The sequence below is a fragment of the Mus musculus genome, chromosome 18 (assembly GCF_000001635.26).
Source record: "Mus musculus strain C57BL/6J chromosome 18, GRCm38.p6 C57BL/6J".
Lineage (NCBI taxonomy): Eukaryota > Metazoa > Chordata > Mammalia > Rodentia > Muridae > Mus > Mus musculus.
The window spans coordinates 27809714-27831667 of NC_000084.6; the positions used below are offsets into that span (position 1 = coordinate 27809714).

The 21954-nt window shown below is 36.4% G+C and overlaps 1 long non-coding RNA gene across 4 annotated transcripts; it reads left to right on the forward strand.

Moving 5' to 3' along the window:
- Nucleotides 1-1043: 1043 nt before the first annotated feature.
- On the forward strand, nt 1044-21297 carry Gm33674. Of its 4 annotated transcripts, none has more exons than XR_386131.1 (4): nt 1044-1074; nt 16493-16624; nt 17764-17917; nt 21208-21297. It is a non-coding gene; the product is annotated as a predicted gene, 33674 (long non-coding RNA). The 4 variants fall into 4 exon arrangements; XR_386128.2 differs by lacking the exon at nt 1044-1074 and adding an exon at nt 11486-11671; XR_386129.1 differs by lacking the exon at nt 1044-1074 and adding an exon at nt 11511-11671 and having other exon boundaries at nt 17781-17917.
- The last annotated feature ends 657 nt before the right edge of the window (nt 21298-21954 follow it).

Sequence of the window (21954 nt, forward strand, 5' to 3'; positions counted from 1 at the left end):
TGGCATCTTCGGTTCCAGATTTCTCTCCTAGGGTTTCTATCTCCAGTGTTGCTTCACTTTGGGGTTTCTTTATTGTGTCTACTTCCCTTTTTAGGTCTAGTATTGTTTTGTTCATTTCCATCACCTGTTTGGATGTGTTTTCCTGTTTTTCTTTAAGGACTTGTAACTCTTTAGCAGTGTTCTCCTGTATTTCTTTAAGTGAGTTATTAAAGTCCTTCTTGATGTCCTCTACCATCATCTTGAGATATGCTTTTAAATCCGGGTCTAGGTTTTTGGGTGTGTTGGGGTTCGCAGGTCTGGGTGAGGTGGGATTGCTACGTTCTGATGACAGTGAGTGGTCTTGGTTTCTCTTAGTAAGATTCTTATGTTTGCTTTTTGCCATTTGATAATCTCCGGAGTTAGTTGTTATAGTTTTCTCTGGTTAGAGCTTGTTCCTCTCATGATTCTTTTAGCCTCTGCCAGCAGACCTGGGAGACTATATATCTCCCAAGTTTCAGTGGTCTGAGCACTCTCTGCAGCAGGCTCTCCTCTTGAACGGAATGTACACAGATATCTGGTGTTTGGACCTGCCTCCTGGCAGAAGATGAAGGCCTGAAACAGGGCCTGTCCCAGAAGCTGTTAGCTTCTGTAGTCCACACTCTCACCTGAGCAGACTAGTCTCAAAGGGATCCGGGATCCAAGATGGCTTCCCCAGGTGTTCTGGCAAAGCCCTCCTGGGCAGGGAGGACACCTGTCCTCTGGCAAGAAAGGTGCCCAGATGTCTGGAGCCTGAAACAGGGTCTGCCTCAGAAACTGTCCTCTAGGCATCTTGGGGGTGTCCTCTGACTGCTCTCCCAGGTGACCAGGTGCTGGTGCAGACAGGAAGGGACTTGTGACCCTAGTCAGGCTGGGTTTACGGTTTCCCTAATGCTGTCTCAGGTCTTGTGCAATTGGAATGGAACAGAAGTTGTTTTCCACTCACTGGTGGTCCTAAGATCAAGTTGGAGAGTCCTCTAGGGACCTTGGGGGAGTCTGCAGACTCCGTGCCCAAGGTGACCTGGTGCTGGCACTGACCGGAAGGGACTTGTGATCCTGGTAAGGCCGGGTTTTCTGCTTCTCTAATGCTGGTCCTACGAGATTGGAATAGAAAAGAAGATGTGTTCCACTCACTGGTGGTCCTAAGATTGCGTGGAGAGTCCTCTCGGGACCTTGGGGGGTGTCCGCTGACTCCGTGCCCAAGGTGATCCAGTCCTGGCACCACCAGTAGTAAACATTGTAAATGACATTTATAGCCTATTTAGCATTAAATTATATATACGTATAAAATACATATATGTGTATTTTTCCTTAGTGATTTTTTAGTGTATTAGGGATTAATAAGAAGGCATGACTCTCTTGTCACTGATTCCTGTGTATGTGGCTTTATACTCCAACGAGAGCAGGTATAAAGGAGTGAAACAGGCTGATCACCTGAAAACATTATTTGCTCGTTGTTGAGTTTAGCCTCCAAAATACTAGAGATGTTTGGTTTCCATGATTATGAACACTCCACAACTGTATACATTTAATATTACAAGTTTTTTTTTTTACCTCCTACTCAAAATATTCTCTAAGTGTATGAAATGTGCCGCTGAAAATTCTGTGAAGTGAATGTTTTCCTTGAACTTTTGTGTTTAGTTTGGGTGTAGAAAATATCAGCTTTGAAAGCCAATCACAGTTTGTATGGAGTGATCAGGAGATGTTGTCAGTTTCGCCAAGGATGATGCTTTTTCTTTCTCATTTCTGCATCTATGGGTCTTGATAATGTCCCACTGCAAAACTTAGCAGACAAACTGTGACCTTTCCATTTTATCAGGTGCATAACATATATTTAGTATGTTGAACATATTCAAGATAGACCAATTATGACTACATGATACAAATAGATTTTTTAAAAGTAAATACAAACATGTCATCATGAAGTTTGACAATTACTCAAACTTCCTTCAATGTCAGAGACGCTTTTCTCTTTCTTTTTAAAGAACTGTCTCTTTCATTCCAAGAGAGAAACATGAACAGATGTTAAATGAGAATTTTAATTCCTATTGAACTATAAGTAAGTGGTAAGTTAGCATGTGCATTTTTCAGTCTATAGCCTCTGTTGTGCACTCAAGAGTCTAGTATTCATTTGCAATTTTAGCTTGCTGTATACATGTTGTCTGTAATCCATTAATCTGTCAGTGATTCTTTTAAGTACCTTAATAATGATGAACATTTGACTAGATACAAGTTTAATTTTTTTTTCAGGAAAAAAATATTTCCATGACTTTCTTTTGTACTTTTTTCTTTTTATCACAGGTTTGAATGTTTCCAATGAGATGCATACCCATTGAAGGAAATATTGTTTCATTTAGTATGGATGCAATAATATGGGTAGACATATACTAGCACCAGTAAGAACGTATTGACATGATTAGATATGCACTTACAGTGGAGAGGTATCTATAGACATGAGCAGTGATACATTGATTTGAATAGTGATTTATTAACATGGGTAGACATACATTAACATGAGTGTGCATGTGTTAATATTGGTAGACATGAACTAAAATGGGAAGACATGTATTGACATGGTGTGGTGTTTTGAATATGCCTGGCCCATAAAGGGTGGCACTATTAGGAGGTGTGGCCTTGTTGGACTATGTATGGTCTTCTTGGAGGAAGTGCATTACCAGGGGGATGGATGGGTTTTGAGGTTCTTTGCTCCAGCTCTGCCCAGTGTGGAAGATAGTCTCCTACCAGGTGTCTTCAGATTGAGATGAAGAAATCTCACTTTCTAGTACCAAGTCTGTCTAGGTGCTAATATGTTTCCCACCATAATTATAATGGATCAAACCTCTGAAACTGTAGGCCAGCCACAATTAAATGTTGGTCTTTATAAGAGTTGTCTTTGTCATGGTGTCTCTTCATAGCAATGGAAACCCTAATTAAGACACAATTTGGCAACAAGGACTGGAGTATTGCTGTGATAGGCATGTTGATGTTTTTATTTGGGGCCTGGCTCAAGAGGTTTCAGAAAAGAATATTAGTATGTTGCATAGAGATCATTCTTATAATAATTTTTTATTGAAAAATTTGGATTTTCTTTTCCCTTGGACAAAAATTCTACCTGAGGCTAATATAGATTTTGTCACATGGTTCACCCTTATGAAGAGTGATTTAATCAAGCATAGCAAGCTTAGAAGGGGCGAAAAAGTTATAGTTCTAAGATTAAAGGACTACCAGGAAGTGGAATGAAACTAACTTCTGTATTCAAGGGCATTAAGTAGACTTAAGGAAATCATGACTTTTGGGCCAGAACCCACACAGCTAACCTTATTATTGTTTATACTTTTGCAGTTGAACAAGGGATAGTTAAATCATGTTAGGCATTATTATGACCTGGTTAACATTTTCTTTGGACATGAGGAAATATGATTGTGTGTCAAATTAACAAGGGATGATTTTTCTCAATGGTGAACTTAACTATATCGTAATGAACTTCAATCCAGAACAGCATGTGAAAAGGTAAAGAAAGGCTTAGGTCCAGGCATAATGCTGTACACCTTTAATGGCATCACTCTGAAGACGGAGGCTTGAAGATCTCTGAGCTCAAGGTCAGTCTATAGAGCAATTTCTAGGACAGCCAAACTTAGGCCATGAAGAAGTTGGAAAACAGAAATCTGGTAATGATGTAATAGAATGAGGAGACTTATGTTCTAGCCCGTGCAAGCAAAAAAAAAAAAAAAAAAAAAAAAAAAAAACAAAAAAACTCGTCATCTTCAGCCATGTGGCTATGTATTTAGAGTCAAGACTAGAAGGGCTTACTGATACAATTGATGCTAGTTAACTGGAGCTAAGATGTTAGGATTGAAGAAAGAGACCAGTGTCACTGAGCTGAAATCTTGTGGGAAGTGTTTTCTGAAAGAAAAAAGCAGCTGTGTTCTAGACAAACATTTTGCTGACAGCCAGACTTGGTAATATGTAAGCATCACTAAGGTCCTACTGGTTTGATGGCATGAAGGGATCATGGAGAGATGTTGTGGCTTAGCACTGGGAGAAGCCAAGAAAGGCCACTGGTGAATGTGCAGTGTCAGTTGTGGTTGATGGCCCAGGAAGAAAGGAGTCATACAAAGGAGTTGAGGCTTAACATAATAAAGAGAGCCTATGACAGGCTATTGGTGAAGTATAGTTGTAGCAGAAGACTCAAGGATACTGGAGATGCCAGTACCATGGAGATGCCAGTACCATGGGATGACCATTGAGAACAGCAGCAACATTAGAAAGAAGTCACAAACCACATGAAACTCAAGAAGAAGGAAGACCAAAGTGTGGATACTTCAATCCTTCCTAGAAGGGGGAACAAAATACGCATGGAAGGAGTTTCAGAGACAAAGTGTGGAGCAGAGACTGCCCCATCTGGGAATCCATGCCATATATAGTCACCAAACCCAGACATTATTGTGGACACCAACAAGTACTTACTGGCCAGAGTCTGATATAGCTGTCCCCTGAAAGGAACTGTCAGTGCCTAACAAATATAGAAGAAGATGCTCAAAGCCATCCATTGGACTGAGCACAGGGTTCCCAATGAAGGAGCTAGAGAAAGGATCCATCATTACAATTCGTCCTAATTTAAGCCAATTTGCAGGAAATGAATCAACAGTAAATGGAGACTGAGTGTACTTTACATATTCAAATTAAAAATATGAATTTATGGGTAAAGTCAGGAAGTATTGTAATATATGAGTGACTTACATAAATTATAGCTTTTATGTTGAGTTTTGTATATAACAACATATTTTATTTCCAAGCAAAAGCAAAATGATCTCTAATTCAAAGATCTTGTGCAGGTCTTTCTGCAAATGAAAACATCCAAAAATTATAAAATGTTTTAAAAACATATATACAATAACAATAAAGAAAGTCAGTGAGTTTCGTAAACACCTTAGAGAAATAATAAATATTATGAGTGAACTAGATAAGCTCATAATTTCAGAAAGTTGTTTCTCTCTAAATAATATGTAAACTAAATGTAATAAGCAACGGCAGTATAAAATTCTAGGATTCGTTGGTAAAAGATTGTTTTAAAGGATAAAGATTATTTCATCTAATGTTATTCCTATTGGGTCCTGGGAACCTCTTACTTTCCTGACATCTGGGACTTTCTGTTGGCTATCATTGTTCCTCATCCCCATTACTACACAACTTTGTTCAATTTCCTGACATACATCTTCCCCCATCTCCACCCACACCTGATGCTTACCTCCTTTTTTCCTCTCCCTTCCTTTCTTCCTCCCAAGTCCCCCTCATCCTCTACTTCCAATGATCATTTTGTTCCCCCTTTTAAGTAAGATTGAAGCATCCACACTTTGGGTTTCCTTCTTCTCTAGCTTCGTATGGTCTGTTGTATCATGGGTATTCCAAGCTTTTCCTAATATCTACTTATCAGTGAGTACATACCATGTGTGTTCTTTTATGACTGGGTCACATCACTCAGGATGATATTTTCTAGTTTCATCCATTTGCCTATGAATTTCATGAAGTTGTCATTTTTAATCACTGAGTAGTACTCCATTGTATAAATGTACCAAATTTTTTGTATCCATCCTCTGTTAAGGGGCATTAACTGAAACATCCAATAAAGGGGAGAGAGAACCTATAGAGACCATATAGAGAGGTTAGGCACTGTCCTCAGTTGAGGAATTGGGCCACCCACCCTTCTCAAAAATTTTAACCCAGAATTGCTACTTTCTAAAGGAATACAGGGACCAAGAGTGGAGCAGAGACTGAAGGAAAGGCCATCCAGACACTGCCCCACCTAGGGATTCATCCCATCTGCAGACATCAAACCCAGTCACTATTGCTGATGCCAAGAAGCGCTTTCAGACAGGAGCCTGATATAGCTGTCTCCTGAGAGGTTCTGCCAGAGCCTGACTGATACAGACATGGATGCTTGCAGCCAACAATCAGACTGAACACTAGGACCCCATGGAAGAGTTAGTAGAAGGACTGAAGGGGTTGACAACCCCATAGAAAGAACAAAAATATCAACCAACCAACCCCCCCTGCCCCTAGATCTCCCAGGGACTAAGCCACCAACCAAAGAGTACACACATGGAGGAACCCATGGCTCCAGATACATATGTAGCAGAGGATGGCCTTATCTGGCATCAGTGAGAGGGGACCCCTTGGTCATGTGAACATCTAATGCCCCAGAGTAGGGGAATGCTAGTGCAGTAAGGCAGGAGTGGGTGGGGGAGCACCCTCAGAGAAGCAGGGGGAGGAGGGAGATAGGAAGTTTGCGGAGGGAAAACCAGGAAGGGGGATAACACTTGAAATGTAAATAAATAAAATAACCAATAAAAACATTTTAAAAAGAATAAAGATTAAATAAAATGCTATCTGAAATGAAGTCACTGTAACTACAAGATAAGTGGGCTTGTTAAAAGGTTTCACTATTTACTGAGGATGGCCTCTTGTTAGCTGAAAGTCAGAGATTAGGCCAATTGAGCAAGATAGAGTTCAGGTTTATAGTCACACCTGATTTATGAAGAGGAGATAGCATAGGACATGCAGTAATGGACAGACTTTTTAATACGTGGATAAATGATTAATGGAGTACATTAAAATTTAGAACTTCTCTTTATTAAATGACAGCTTCAATAAAATAAAAATACAAGCTGCAATTGTGAAAACATTTACCTACCACATATATTTTCAGGAAAGAATGTGTGTCAAAACTTTAAATTATTTACATGAAATTATTTATCTAAGATTTTAAAAGAAGAAAATACATTCTTATTTTGTGAATGCAAAGGTGTTCAACTCACTAAAAACATGGATAAATGAGATTACCAAACTCCTGGAGAAACAGTGACTCCTAAATTGCCAGTAACGATTTTGTAGGTTTTTACTTTAGTTTGAAATGAATAAAAAATATATTAGAACATAATATGTCATTCTAAAGTCTCCACAATGTCAAAATTTAATAGCTTGGGAGATGGAGCAACAAATGTTGTTTTGTAGAAAGTCACATTTACATAACATTTTAAAGCCTATCCACAGTTACCATGGCAATGCATGACTTCATCAATTACCCAGAACCTAGTATTCATGGTGAATTTGTTGAAGCTCCTATCCCTTCTCATTTTCTCCCATTCTCTGTCTCTCTTTCATCTCTCCACTTTCTCTGTCACTTTCTCCCTCTCCTCTGTCTTCCTTTCTGCAATATATCCAAATGATACCAGTTTATGCTATATATGAAATTCTATTTTCTATATTAATGTCAAATATTTGCAGGGAGACTAAAATTTGAATTTGTTACTGAAGAAAAGGAAATCTATTATTCCATCACTAACAATAATGTTCACTATTTTGGAGAAATAAGACCCTTTGAATTTTAAGGAGTGGCAATTTCAAAATCAGCTGTTTTTCAAAAGAAATGAACTTAATAAAGGGTAAGTGAAAAAGCATTTTCAAACACACTTTTCCAGGGCTTAAGAAGTTTGTTGAAGCACTATGAAAATCTTATATAATTTACTATTAAAACTGACCGTATCTTAGCTAAAACTTCATTTTGTGCTATTTAAATTGGCCTGATTCACATCTCTTTCCTGCTTGTAGAGATCTTTCTTAGTTTTGATGGACAAAATTCCTGCACTTCCAAGGCAAAATGTATCTTAAGCTTAACAGCCACCTATTATCATGTGGTTCCCCTCAAAATCACATTCCTGGAAAGTTGTCAACTTCATGTGTTCCACATAGTGTCTATGAGAAAAATTCACTCACAATATGTCTCGTCCTTAAGACTGACTGTATCTCGACAAAAGCACCTTTCCAAGGTATATGATACAAAAATAGTGAGAAGAAACAATTTTTGACAATACAGTTGTCTAAGAGGTAAGAGTTCAAATAGAAAACTAAAAATGTGAGAAGTCCAGGAAGAATTGTAAAGAACTGAGTCATCACTAGGTTTCTCGACATCCATTCACATGCGTGACTCTGTGATTTCCTGACCTTAGGCCTGTGCTCAAGTATCTAAGGAACTTCAAATTTTAACTTCTCAATAACCCTTTGTCTCTAATCAACAGGGAAATAATGCTAACAGTTTAATACATTAAACTATACACATATCCTCTCAACAAAGAGTGAGAAAATTATTGATTACAACAATTTATGGCCAAATGTAGATAGCCTCTAAACAAGCTGATTGACATCTGTGGTATTTCCTGGTAAACAGCACAAGATTTGCAGGAAGCATCCTTATGGTCCCATAGGTGAAAACTAGTAATAAGAATCCTTGTTTGCATCATCAAAAACATCAGTCCCTGAAAGGAGAGAATATGTTTCTAAAGAGGCCATGTTATATTGGATTATTTTATTACATCTTATCATGTATCTGATTTTAAACAAATTGTTGAAACATGCAAAGAAAAAATATATTATCTGTATGTAGAAGAAATAATTATAAGTAACAAAAACTGTACCCTAAGAGAGGTTAGGTGTTAGAATTCCTAGACAAAGACTTAAAAAGTCTTTTTTAAATTGAGTAATTGTATTTATTTACATTCCAAATGGTGCCTCCCTTCCCAGGTCAGGTTCCCCTTTCCAGAGTTCTTTACCCATCCCCTTCCCTTTGCTTCTGAGAGGGTAATCCCCCCACCCCCACCCCACACACACTGAACCACCCATCTCTTTCACCCACCCACCCACTTCCATCTCAACCCCTCAGTGTTCCTCTTCCCCAGAGCATCAACTTTCTACAGGATTAGGCACATCCTTTCCTACTGAGGCCAGACAAGGCAGTCCTCTGCTACATATGTGCCAAGGGCCATGGACCAGACCTTTGGTTAGTGGCTTAGTTTCTGGGAGCTCTGAGGAGTCTGGGTTATTTGATATTGTTGGTTTTCCTTTGGAGTTGTGTTCCCTTTCAGCTCCTTCAATCCTTCCTGCAACTCTTCCTTAGGGGTCCTCATCCTCGATCCAATCATTGTCAGTAACTATCTGCATCTGTCTTAGTCAGCTGCTGATAGAGCCTCTCAGAGCACAGCCATTCTAGGCTTCTGTCTGAAAGGACCGCATGGCATCAGTAATACTGTCAGGGTTTGCTTTTTAAATGTTGATCAAAACTTATCACAAGCTATGTGTTAAAAATTTTAAAGTATTAATATGCAGATGATACTGAAAAATTAACATACACTATTGAATTTTAGATAATGTTAAATCAAACCAAATAGAAATTTTTATGCCAAATATTAGAATAACTGAAATGAATGTCTCAATATAGGATCTCCTACTATCAGTGTTTATAAGACACATATATCTATGCATATGAAGAGAAATCAATTGAAACAGTTCACTATGAGAAGATAAACAAAGAGAATAACAGAGTTCTGAGTATAAGAAGTCTGAAAAATGATGAACTATGACAATATAGTATATCATGGCATCTTAGAATGAGAAAGGAAGGAGACCACAGACAGATACATTTTAATTATAATGCTTGCAGAAAAATATTTACATATATTTAAGAAACTCAGTCATATCGAGAAGAAATTCACAGATATTTACAATTAGGTATGTATAATGAACATGATAGAGAATTTTGGAAGTACTAAAATAGAGATGGCCCATGAGAGTCAAATCCTCCGTGACAATAACTATAATTACCAGAATTGTAAGAAACAAAGGCCTCTTATGTAATAGAATGGACTAACAACTCTCCATGGAGGATTTAGCTTAATAATACCTAAAAAACAATGGTGTTTATATTTGTACATTTTTGTCTTTTTTTAAATGATTTTTTTTTGTTTTTGTGTATTTAAGTCAATCCATTTTGTAAACTGCATTTGTAAACATCAGAATTTCTTAAAATATGATTTTTTATTCTTAGGAAATGAAAGTAAACATGATTACATATTTAGAAAGTATTTACAGAAGACACAACTTTTAAAAAAACTGTCAAAGATGGATAAATTCACTTAGGTAAAACTGATTTTTCATTGGAAGTATTGTTACTATTTTTTTCTAATAAAAAAAAATAAACTAAGGACATAGGTAAGTAAATTATCCCACCGAGGAGAATATAAATTTCAAACAACTACCTTAGTTACAAGCAGAATTGAACTTCATATAGTACTAACTAGAAACTACAATTAATACATGGAAAAAAAGAAAAAACACTTGAGAAGAATTTCCAGAGATAAGTTGAGAAGGACAACAAGAAAGAGAAATATAATTAGTGTCTATGTGTATATGAAATTATAAATGCTCATTTTTTAAAAGGAGAGAGCTAGCTAGGTCTTCTATATTAAACTGTAACAGAGTTTACTGTGCTAAGTTATGATTCAGCTCCTGAGATTCTTTGGCATTAGACTTGGCCTCACAAGCCCTTTGAATGATGTATTGAAAATGGAGGTCTAATGTTGACCTGCTACATGTCAGAGAGATTTTTTTTGTGCACTCAGTAGTGTCTTCTTTAAGAATATTTGTGAGGTCAGAGAACATCCGCTAGCACTGTTACTTTATTGAAATACCCATTCCGCATTAAATCAGCTACCTCACATCTATACATTTGAAATGTAGGAGGTGTGTTAAATTGTGAAATGAATATTTTTAACATTTGGTAAACTTTTAAGAACTCAACACAGGTCTTGCATTGTCTTTGAAACCTCCAATAAAGTAAAATATACAGAGATGATTGCAAATTCAAGTGAAGCAAACATTTTCAATGAAATCTATATGTGCAAATACCCACATGATATTGAAACAGAGATACCTTTCAGAAACAGGGGAGGAAAACTGTACAAGAGAATCTTTGAAGTGTTTTTCCCACCTCTCTTGTTACTCAAGAGTAAGATTCCTTGGAAATCACTCATGCTTCACTTGACTTGTGGCAGGAAATACTTCTCTAAATTATCCAGTCAATTATCTGAAATGAAAGAAGGAAAAGATGAATGAATGCATGCTCATACAGTACATTAAATCAACCTCATAAATGCAATTTCACAAGGAGTTTAAATTTATTGGCCTCGATTGTATTAAGTTATCCAGTTATTCTATAGTTTCAGAGATGATACAATTAATCAGGCCTGTCATCCTGACAGACAAAATGACAGCTATCTTGGTGTTAAAGGGTTGAAAGTCAATGTTTGACAGGCAGCACTTTGTTCTTTATATGTATCAATAATACATTTAGAAAGACTCAGTGTTTCACAAATGCTAATACTGCTCGCTGACTGCCATGACAGATAATCATGAGAATTGTGAGTCAGCGCTTTTTTTTTTTTGAATATTGACTAGAGGAAGAGAGTTCAGTTCTTCCCATTAAATTGTCTATAGTACATTCAGCATCATAAATGCAAAGAAAACTTAAGAATTCATACTTCGAAGTGATGTGTAACATACCAAAATGCATTTAATCTTAGAAAAATGGATTTGTTTATCAAATTGTTGAGTCAGTTTTTTTTTTTTAATAAGAATCTAGGAAAGTACAAAGGAAAGGAAAGTGATCTTGAATTGTCAAAATGGAAATATATAATAGTGCTGAGTAGTGCTCAGATTCACCGGGAATAAGAGGGAGAACTGATATCTGCTATTGGTTGGATGAAGATTTTTTTGTTTGGAATTACAATGCTGCCCACATGTAATATTGGCAAAGGAATATGCACAGGTATGATGTGTCTCCCTTTCATCTAATTTATCATTCTACTAGATCATTTTTATTTATGTGTGCACAGTAATCTTACTTGAATCATCCAAAAACTATACTTTATTAAAGAAATGCATCTGGTACACTGGAAATCTCCTAAAATTTTACTGAACATTGCAATGTGATTTGTACTCAACACTTGCAAAAATGAGAGAGGGTAGATTTATGGTGGCTGCAGATTAATATACTTATCCATTATTTTCACTTTTGCCCAAAATGATGAAAAAACATCACATATGAGTTTTCAATACATTGTATTGTTTTGTTTTTGCTTTTGTATTGCATTGCTCTAAATATGCATTTCAGTGGATTCCTTTGTCTCTCTCATCTTTGGGCTTTTATGTGTCCCGTGAAATGTTCTCAATGTTTGGAGCCCAGCACAGCAGCTGTTGGAGATACTTGATTTTGCTCAAACAATGCTCCAGTGCCCTCTGTAATTTCATAAACAGTCAGTCAGCGAGGGTGGGGCTCTTAAGCCTGTATAATGGGACATTTTCCATTAAAGAAAAATGGGCACTATTATTCTGCCATTTGCATATAGATGTCACTCCTCTGCTACCTGAGAAAATTAAGAGCCTCCAAACTCTGCTTTTCTTTAACATATTGTTGAAAATGTACATATTTATGTCAGCACATTTTTGACATCCTAATGGTGTCTTGTTGGAAGACCTTGCCATCTAAATGGCTTGTTACCAGCCTAATGAAAAGTTGCTTTAGGTGTCAAAATAAATCTAAGGATGTTGTATACTTCAGTCGACAGTAATATATCATCACGGCTTCCTTAAGTAGTATAAACTGAAATGTGATAAAGCATCTAGCAAAATCTATGAGAACCAGGATCTAGGATAATGGATATTCAGTGAAAGCATAATACAGCCATGAGAAATTTTCAAATAACCAATGCTTATATAGCATACTTTGTAATGAACTTCTTGGCTAACTGAATTTTCTTTAACAGTATAAGCAAGAGTATGGTGATGTTTTACAAGCCTTCATCTAATTTTTCTCTAGTTTACAAAGTTATTATCTCATTTCTCATGTTACAAAGTTGTTTTATTTAAGTGAATCCTTTTTTGTAGATTGAATCTTATTTCATTTATATTAAAATGTTCTAAATATAAATTGTCATGCTACACAACAGTTGATTCACATGCTTTGTGATATGTTTCTTGACATGAGTGTGTCCACCATGTAACCTAACAAGTAACTATGTCCAGATCAAGAAATTCACTGATTTGATAGGTCCTTGCTGTTGTCTGTTGCCAAGACTTGACTGTCACCTTTCTGAGAGCAGTGTTGCATTGTCTTTCCACTGCAGTTGGCATTGTGGAGCATTGTCTGCTCTGCTTTGGAAATCTTCTTCACCATCATAATGATGAAACTTACTCACCCATTCTTCCTTACTTGCTATTCTGGGCAAACCTTTCTGGCCATCTCCACCAGACAGTAACCCTTTTCTAAGTGAATACCCATAGAGGGAATGTGAAAGTTACAGTGACCTTTCAACATCAGTCCCTCTAGAATATTCTTTCCATTTTAGGGGACCTCTATAAATTTATTATAATAAATTAAGGTGGAGATAAATACTTATTCTCACTATGATTCTTTTAACATGAATAATGTTCCCAAATATGTAGGAGATGCTTTTCATATCCTTTAAAATGAAGCAACATTTTCATAATTTTATTAAGATAAAAAGATACCACACTGATGATTTTTTTTTTTGGAGTAGTATATAGCATCTCTTTTATTGTGACTAAAAAATGATCAAAACGAACTTTTTTTCAGAAATTGCAGTAGTTGTTTTTTGATATATTACATATTGGAAAGGTGAACAACCTACAACTAATAGGCATTTTTAAGTGTTTGGAACTCAGGAGACCTTACACAACTCAAGCAAATTCTATATATGGAGGCTATGAAGAACAGAGTCAAGGTATTATGTTGGTCCACTGTCATCTGAGGTTCATCACAAAAGAAATCTACATGATCTCCTTTATATTTTTGGCCATTATTATGGTTCCTTGGGACTTTGTCACTAAGGATTCTTAACTCCTGCCTGTTTTTAGTAAAAGGCCACTTCCAGATGGTTGACATTGCCCAGAATTCCCTATTGCATGTGCCATGTATAACTTCCCCTTCATGAGATATTGCATGTGCCACAGATAACTTTTTCCTTCATGAGACATTGCATGTGTCACAGACAACTATTTCCTTCATGAGACATCACTCTTTAGCTTTTCAAGGACTAAGAATCTCCATATCCAGGCATCCTACAGAATGTAGAGAAATCAAAGGAGAATCATGCTGTTGTTTTCCAATGTGAGATAACCCAGTGAAGGAAGAGTCATCTCTGCATATTATTCACAGTCTGTTGACTAGAGAAGGCAATTAAGAAGGAATTTCATTTATGAGGAGAGATCTAACCCTGAGGTATTTTTAAAAGACTACAATCCCAGCAGTTGGTTGAAGGTAGAAGAATCAGGACCTCAAAACCATCATCCCTACATAATGAATTGGCAGCTAGCCTGAGATAAGATGACACAAATGAAAGAGAGGAAAGATGATATAATAATATATAGTTCATTTATGAACACTTAAGTATTTGTCCACCAGAGGCAATCCATGTGTAATGTAGTTTTTTTCTTTTTAATTCTCCTCTTTCTTCTATTTCTTTTTAGTTGTATCTCCCTCAAAACCTTCATGTTTTGTATTGTCATCAAAATGTATCATAGAACTTCATCTACATTGATGGCAATGCAATCCTTGTATACTGTTTGGTATTCCATTAAAGCTTGGCTACTCATTTCATTGTTTTTCTTTCACTTAGATTTCTCCTTTTCAAACATGAGCTTACAAGTTCAGTTCTTTCCCATTTTAGAAAATTCCATCGTCAGTGAAATCGTTTCTCTTGAATCTACTTTACCTATTCTAATATCCTATCATGCTTCTTGAATGAGCTCCCTATACTTTCTGATAAAATAAAGTACTTCATTTTTCATCTATGCTTGCTTTATTCACTGAAATTTTTGGAAGAATTACAATGAAAAATGCTAAGTTTTTCTGCAGGTTCCCCACAAAACTTGAGCCCAAGAAATGTATTTAATGACTCATCTTCCTCCGCTGTGCTACTTTCTTTCACAATGCTCTGGAGCATTTCAAATTTAGTATTGAATAAAACTGAATTTTAAACATGTCCTAACTTTTCTTTCTCGTCTCTTGACCCTTTGAAAAATCTGATAGACTTAAGAGTATTACAAAACTTCACATTTAGCTTACATAGCTAGTGAAATGTTTTCCTGAATCCTACTCTGATCCAGCTAAGTAGAAAACCTCAGACTAAACAAGATAGATGATTCTATTATGCTAATTAGAAAGTGACAGTGAGCTTTCCAAGCAAGGAAGGTCTAAACCTCACCATCCTTTGGAGACAGAACCAGCTTGTCATTATTGTGGCTTCATTCATTCCTGTCCATCCATGCTGTGTGGATTTTGTCTGGTTTGGTAACCATTAGATCTTTAGAGACTAGAAGCCTGAGAATACCATGTACCTAATTAACAGCTCTTGTATAATAAAATATAAAAACTGGGCCCCTTTTTTTCTACCATGTTATTTTAATCTCACCTTAAAAGAAAGGTTTGAAAACTTTAAAAGACAATTTTTATCATTTAGCCTCATTCTTATACAAATCCATATTTGACATTTATTGTTCTATATAGTTCTAGCTTCTGCATAACTGTACAGGTGGATTTTTTCACAGCTGTCGGCTCAACATTCAGCTTCATGAAACACTTCTTTGGTTAAAACCCAAATATAACTTAGAACTCTCCTGTGCAGAAGAATTTAGGTGTTGCAGTGTTAAAAGCTGTGTGAATAATTAATGATATGGAGTCACTTAGATGCATAATTCAATTCTATTAGACAAATAGATCAGATATGTTAGAGCCACTGTGCTGAGGATAGATGTGTGACTTCTTCACTATTGAAATACAGGGCTGAGCAATGCTCGTACACACCAGGATGAGTTACTACTATGACCAGCAGAGATATAATAACAGCATGAATTATTGAATTGGCATCTTCCTGAGACAGCTTTGGTCACAGCCTTGCTATATTCTGGAGATGATAGAAGAAGATTTGTGTGATGTAAATTTATAATCAAAGGGTGTTCAGGATGAAAGATGACCTCCAAGGTTGTGAACCTGAGCAGGAGACTGTATCATCATAGGAAAAGGGAGCTGTGAAATATGAATCATTTTCCAGTTACTACTTGGGAGCCAAAGAAATTCCACTCATACCGATTTAACTCTCAGAAACTTTTAGACAGATAGAGACAGAAAGCAGGAGTATAAAGTAATCAGACAAGGAGCTGCATAGGTAAGGACTGCATACTTGTGCAATGTTAGTTTAAATATGCTTCTGGAAAGTATGCCAAGGCAGAATTCGAAAGTATTCAAATGTTCAAGCTCTGAAGAGTATAGTTAACTGAGATCACCCAATATGCTCATACAAACATCATGATGATGATGATGATGATGATATGATATGATAGATAGATAGATAGATAGATAGATAGATAGATAGATAGATGACAGATAGACTATGAATACTAGGCACAAACTAAATATATCTGAGATCTCTGTATAGTGAGATGTGGGACAGTTTGTGAATGTATTTCTTTTTGACATGAATTGTCCAATGAGTTGCTATTAAATAGGTAAGTGATTTGAAGTGCATACTCTGAGCCTGTAAAACAGAGCGTTTGCTCTTCTGCTTCCTAGGTCAGTTAGCTGAGCCAAAGGAACCCAGATTCACTGAGGACACATTCCTTTGCCATTATTGCCTATAGACGAGTGATAGAGATGTACCAGTTACAGCATACCCTTCTGGGAACAAAGTATTCTTCAACAAAGGTTGGTAAACTGTTGAATACTGCATGGTTATCCCATTCTCAGTAAAGTCTTTTAGTTTTTACTAATTTTAGTTTTTATGTAGACATTATTTTAGTTCAATTATTTAGTTCAAGAAACTATAGGTCCAAAGCCATGAAAAATTTGAAATGATGAAAGAAGTCACTAAAAATAGCAGAGTGTGGTCCACTCAATCTATGAAAGTGTTAGCAGAGAAACTATTATCAGATATTCAGGGACTTTAGGAAAAATTGCTTATAGATATGATTTTAATTTAATGTAATGAAATAGTAATACATAGATTTATACCATGCAATAAGACAGTTTTATGTCTACACATAATTTCAAATTACATATGAAAAATACAGTAACTCAAATTAATGCATTTGTAACATATGATCAATTGCACAGAATTTCCTGGCTGTTAAAATTGTGTTTTATAGCACCAATAACAAATGTAATAAAATGTGTTTCCTTATTAGGTCCCTCAATTTTTTTTTTTAGAAAAGCAATAACCTAAAATTGTTATCTGCAATAGAGTATAAGTTTCTTTTTAAAAATCACTTAATTGTTCTTATATTATGTAATAAAAAGAACAGACTGTATTGACAAAATTAATTTCAAAACATTTCCACCCTCATAGAATTTTGGTTTTTCATTTCCTGTAAGACAGCAAAGATACATCAAAGAAAATAAAAACAAAACATGTCTATGTAGAGAGTTATAACTTATAAAATGTCAGAATTAAAAAAAAATGTTTGGTTTACTGGCATGAGTATATTGAAATCATTACTGTTCTGTTTTTGAGTAGTTAATTTTTTTTAAAAACATTTTGTTCATTAAGTAGAAATGGTCTAAAACTTGTATTCCACAGATTCACTACTTAACATCCTTGTAGTTCCCTTTCTCTAGCATAGATTTTATATTTCTACCACAGATACCCTGATAGGTCCAGTCTCCCCTTCCCAACCAACCTTATATTTTTGTTATTGTCCTGAGGAGGGGGGGGGAAGATTTAATGTCTTGCTTAGGGAGAATGATGGTTACTCAATTGGGTAACATTTAGTGAAGACTTCTTTTTCTAGCCAAATGATGAGCATATTTTGTTTTCAATGGAAATAACAATTTTGTTTTAAATTAAGTACCCGGTATTCTATAGACTCGAGGTTGTTTGTACCATGAAGTCAACCTGAAAGAGCACTCAGCTGTTAGCAACTAAGCAACAGAAGACAAGCAGACACAAAACCTTTCTTCAAACTTGGGATACAAGTCTTGAGTACCATCCATTATAATGCAGTAAGCCTTGCTTTCATACATCATTAAAGGAAATTCAAGTTGCTATGGAAATCTGCTAATATGCCTCAGAATGGCCTTTTATGGTCACACTTTTCTGAGACATTTGTCAGCTGTAATCATTTTCAGGAAGTACATCTCTGTTCCTATATGGCCAGTATCTCATGCTACAAGAATGTTAAAGGCATAGGGAAAATATTAGTGCATAAATAACCAATGAAATACTATGGAGACAGATGTGGAGAGCCCAAGGAAGACTGGGAGAACACACATTTAGAGAACAGGTTTAGTCTCTCCTAGTTAGCCATCAATTTTCTTTCGATTCTTATTTTCCATCCCCTATATCCAAGTTCATGATTGAAGTGTTTTTACTAAATTGGGGCACTTTTGATTTTCAAAGTCAGATTAGGACACCTTTTCTAATTCATTTATGGAGATTGAGCCACATGTTTGTCTCCAAGGAGCAAATAGGTTTGAGATACCTGGTGTCCCTGAAACTCATGAAGGAGCTTGGCAATTGACATCTTTAAATTACTGATGACCTGTGCTGTTAATCCTGCCACCTGGCTGATACATGCCTTGGCCATGGTAATCAGACCCTTCTGCTCGTCATAATCCCATTAACAAATTGAATGATAGAACAGGATTTCTTTTACCCAATCTCTTTGACAGGAAGCAGTGCAATGGGGATATAATTACGGATTATGTCTTTTATTATACACTGGAGCAAGTACACATTAGACTAATTAAAAACACAGTGTGAATATTCAACTGCATTGAGCTACAAATGTTTAAAGGCTGTCTGTTATAGCTGAAAATATATTTTGGTCTCAGAGAAAAGCTCTTGTCAATTTGTATGAAAAACCAAGTTCAAGAATTGAGGATTGCACATTTCTGTGCTGGCGGATTTACAGGGATCTCACCATGTAAACACTTGCTAAGCTAGGACTCAGACAAAGCAGACCTGAAGGGGTGACAGGACTTTAAACTGAAGCTGGGAGGTAGACAGAAAGAAGTTTGATATTCAGGTAGAACTAGGAAAGAACTCAAAGAAGCCAATGTCTGGGAAGAAAATACTATCCCACTTTTACTGAGGTAGCAGCACAGAGTTGTAGATAGAGGTTATAATGTGCCATTCATATGACCCCATTGCTTGAATCTCAGCAAAAGATCGAGTGGGTGAATTGTCTCCAACAGCCTCCGGCAGAATTGCATGAGGACAAACTGCAGTTGGGCAAAATTTCATACAGGGTGCAATGCTCAACAGTTGAGGAACCAGTGATGAAAAGTAGAACCTGCCAAGAGGCGGCATGCGAATGCTGGCTGATCCATACTCCCCATGACAACTCAATACTTTCTTGTCTTTAAGCATTTAATTATCATTGTTTAACCTCTTCTCAGGATACTTTTCTATTTCGTGCATAAATCCTTTTTCTATTGATATACAAAACACCTTCCATTCATTTTAAGGAACCTGATATATACAACCCAGAAGAATTATTTAAAACAGATTATTGACCTCTATTGATAAGAATTGTTTTCAATATAATCAGTAAGCCTTTAAAAAAAAAGTCCCATGAAACCTTATGCTAGTCTCCTGCAAAAATACACATCCGACCTTGGGACTCATGGCTGGACTAAAAATAAATGGCAATCAGCAATGCTCAGCTGAATTATGAGCCTTATGTGTGTAATGCTTTGTCAGAACATAGAGGCTGAGAATGGCACTGTCATATTCACTCTGCCCTACATTCTTTTATTATTATTATTATTATTACTATTATTATTATTATTATTATATATTTTCATCATTTACATCCCTACATTCTTTATATCTTGAGCATTGAAACCTCACTAACTTCCACCATAATCATCCTTGTTCAAGTGGTCTCCCTTTAATCAAACATTTTCTTAAATCTTAGTTTCTCCCATACTTGATCCTTCCTCCCTCTTTATCCACCCCCCTCCTCTTTTCCCAAGTTCCTCCCACCCTCTCCATATACAAACACCAGCCACAGACACTATAGCAGACACCAAGAAATGCTTGCTGATAGGAACCTGCTATAGCTGTCTCTGGAGCCTGACCAATACAGATATGGATACTTGCAACTAACCATTGGATTGAACATGGGGACCCCAATGGTAGAGTTAGAGAAAAGACTGAAGGAGTTGAAGGAGTTTGCAACTTCATAGGAAGAACAACAATATTAACCAACCAAACAACCGAGAGCTCCCAGGGACAAAACCACCAACCAAAGAATACACATGGAGGGACCCATGACTCCAGTCTATATGGAGCAGAGGATGGCCTTGTCAGATATCAATGGGAAGAGGTGAGGCCCTTGGTCTTGTGAAGGCTTGATGGCCTCTCTGTTCATGTACGAAGGTATTTCCCATCTTAACTCTTACAGATTTATCATCCTAAATTCCTTTTTATTTCATTTTGAGAAAAAAATAAACCCTCCTCTCACATTGTGTCTTAGTCAGGGTTAACAATCAACTTTCAAATGCCATGCCATCAGAAAATCTGGATACTTCTCACTACTGCCCTGGGAGGGAGGACTTCTTAGCACACTACTTTAAGCCTTTATTCATGTGATATAACTTATTATGTGTATTTTCACCTATATTAAAAGTTCTTTGAGTTGCCAGACCTAGACTTTCATTTTCCTGGCCCTATTCTCATCATAGATAGATGACAGTGCCTGCATGAGGTCATCTCCAAAGCTTCATTTCACAAACCTCCTAAGCCTGAAGGAGCCTGAGCAGTCTGTTCCACCTGATTGAGACAGTGTCCTTTATCTTTTCACAAGCTTCCATGTGGGTTTTCACATGGTGTTTGTTATGCTGCCAGTTTGTACCTGCATGATAGACTAAAGAGTATCATTCTGTTTATACACACAACATAAATTCCCAATGAATTTACAATTGTGACTTCATTCATTTTGGAACTTGGTAAAGAGATGACAACCAACAACTTTTCTGGAGCTTTTACTTGTGTGTGTCTATGTTTTCACTATGAAAGAATTGTTAATACATTAGTAGTGTATGCATGTGTTTGTGTGAACTTGAAGGCATATCAGATCTTGTGAAGATAGTCTTTTGTTTTCATGAAAATTTTTTTCAGAGATTTCTATACACATATTCAAAACACACAAAACTCATTTTTTTGCTTTGTTTTAAGGCTTTGGTATTTTTAAGGTTTTTTTGAATTCTTTTAGAATGGTAAATTATTTTCCCTTAGTGGCTTTCTCCTAGCCCATTATTCAGTAATAACTTGATTTATCTCCCAGATTCAAGGAAAGACCCATTCAACTAGCAACTATAGTACATACATTGCACCAGCTACTGCAAGGACACAGAAAGAATGAAAGTTGCCACCACCCCCATATCAAAGAACTTCATCTCAATGTGTCTTACATCAGAAAATTAAGAAAAGCCTTCTCACTTAGATGCTGAGAAAATGTAACAGAAATTTATAATAAACTTCCATAAGCATTCTTTGCTGCAAATGGATGAACCAGTTTTTTAAGCATTCTTGTATAGATTTTTATTCAAGGATATTGCATTGCCTGCCCACTATTCCAAATTATAGAGGTTATTAATTAATTAATTACTAGACAGGGGAAAGGAAGGCAAGGAGGGGCAGTATCAGGGATTATCAGAGTTCCAAGACTCCATGCAGACCATATAATGACATTGTCAGCTACTCGGTGAAGAGACTACAGCCCAGGATATTTTTCTCACTAGGACAAGAATCTCCAATGGTTAAACATTTGTTCTCATCAGTCTCCTGGTTCTGATTATAGCTTAACCTAGCTGTTTTGAAGTCTAGGAAGATCTTTGGATTCATAGAAGATGCTGGTGAGGCCAGGGCATCATTCCCTAAGGATCAGGTGTCTATAATTTCTGGCACTATCAAAATTTGCCTAGGTTTCATTTAGAGGCCAATCCCCATAGGATGTTTATCTCTGCTTCTACATGCATCCACAGCAAGCACATTTGCTAGAAAAATGTCAAAAGTAAAATGAACATATATA